The sequence below is a fragment of the Pollicipes pollicipes genome, unplaced genomic scaffold, assembly GCF_011947565.3.
Source record: "Pollicipes pollicipes isolate AB1234 unplaced genomic scaffold, Ppol_2.1 Scaffold_7261;HRSCAF=8764_pilon_pilon_pilon, whole genome shotgun sequence".
Classification (NCBI taxonomy): domain Eukaryota; kingdom Metazoa; phylum Arthropoda; class Thecostraca; order Pollicipedomorpha; family Pollicipedidae; genus Pollicipes; species Pollicipes pollicipes.
Window position 1 is genome coordinate 42,836,830 of NW_023597054.1, and position 2,033 is coordinate 42,838,862.

A 2,033-nucleotide genomic window follows, 5' to 3' on the forward strand; every position below is an offset into this window, starting at 1 on the left:
TAACACGCAGCATGGCTGAAGAGATTGCTGCGGAAAACTGTCGTCACAAACATATCTCATCTCGTTATCGGTGGACATGATGAAATCCTGAGACAAATCTACCTGAAGTCGGTGTCGCCTTGAGAGCCTGTCATGCCACATCAAGCAAGCGCCAAAAAGAAGCTGCTTCTTTCTGATGACTAAATAATGCACAGGAGTCCAAATAGTTGTTATGTTTCCGTAACTGCGGCGAAGCGTCAAGCACTAATGACAGAGGCTGCATTTCTGGCGAACGCACGCAAGTTTGGTCGTAATCAGTTGGTGCTAAATTTACGTTATGCAATAGCTTTGCTGTTGTAAGGTATCACATATGCGTGTGGGCACTGACTCTTGTCGGCAACCGGAGTTTAACGATTTAGACGTAGATAAGATATTGTCTGCTCTTACAATTTGATTTTTGTCAACAAGTATTACTTAACCAATCGCACGTGTCACCAGAAATGCAACATTAGTGTCTTCGCTTGCAAGACGTGCTTGTGTCTTACATTTTTTCAAAACATGCATAAATGTGAATGTAAATTTTAGCAATTTTTTCATCTAGAGCCTAATACAAGTTATGAATAAAATGAGCTAAGTGCCCTGGCTTAGTCCGCTCTGTTTCTGATAACAATTCGTTTGCCATCAGATGTTAATAAATCCGTTTGGAAACCACGTTCTTCAGACGCTTTCAAAGCCTGGAAAGGAAGTTGATGAAGAGATTCGATTCTGGCATCTGAGATAGAGCTTTCCTTTATCGCACTTCCCAAATCTTAGGAAATAGTAAGCCTAACTGCAGATCTTTGTTGAAAAGATCAGCCAGAGGCTGACAATTCAAGGGCGTTTTTAGTCTCACAAATTTGCTGGATATGTTGTAGGGACTTTCAAAGTTCATTAGGTTTGGTCAGATTAATATCTTTAGTACTTCATCTCATTCAGACGAATATTTTCCAGGAGAGGCAGTTCAAGAATGTTGATAGGAATATGTGGAATATGTGGGTTGCATATATCAAAAGTTACTTGTCCCGCAAAAAACTATTTAGTAAGGCCCCTTTGTCTTCTGCATCTGTCACTGGCAGTTCATCATGCCCAATTGGCGGATGTGTCACATCTTTTTCTCTTTTGCCGATCGTTTTATTAAAGCATTTTGATATGAGTGATGAATTTTCTTGCACTTAAGAAGTCTGTTCACTTCTTCGTGTATGTGTGCGTCTTCAAGTCGTCTGTTCAAGTCGGTTATTGCATTCGTTCACCCTATCCATCTTTCCCAGTGTGAAGTTGTGTTTTGTTTTCGTGTTGTTTGAAACAGCCTGTCTCTTTTGTTCATGTGGCGTTCAAGTTCAGCAGTAACCCATGGTTTGTGTAGGTTTCTTCAAATGCATGTGCGTTAGGGAATGAAACTTGAAGAATGGCAACAATGAACTGCCCAGTAGCGATTTCTTGTCATGTCTTCTTTTAATGCTGCGTTGCAATAAGTCTCTACCGAATATTGTGTTGCTCTGTCTGCGACCATTCATAGGAAGTCCCAGATGTCTGTACTGTATGTAAGGAACTGTGGTGTCATTATCCTGAGTGCTACATAAATGGGAAACAATCGATGCGAGAAAATGATGATAGCACCCATCTGCTAATAACTAAACTTGTGTAAGAAATAATTGCAACATCTCCCGCATTCTGTACACTGATGTGCACAGAATGAATGAAACGTTAGACTGTCGGGACAATAACATGCCAATACACTTTCTCGGTATTCTGAGCGTGGTCAACCACCGAGAAAGAGCATCGACAAACACGCATTCATAGTAGTCTTTGTGCGCTCTATCGAGAATAGAACGCTATCAACACTAATGATTTTACAAAAGTTTCGCTTAACAAAGCTATTTGAAGCGAGTAGGTAGTTTGCAGTACAACATAATTGGTTGGCACGTGCCTGTCAAGTAGAACATCACTGAATAAAGCGTTGGCCAACGCCGCTCCTTCAACGATAGCGCGCCGTTTTTGTAAGTACCCCATCATCC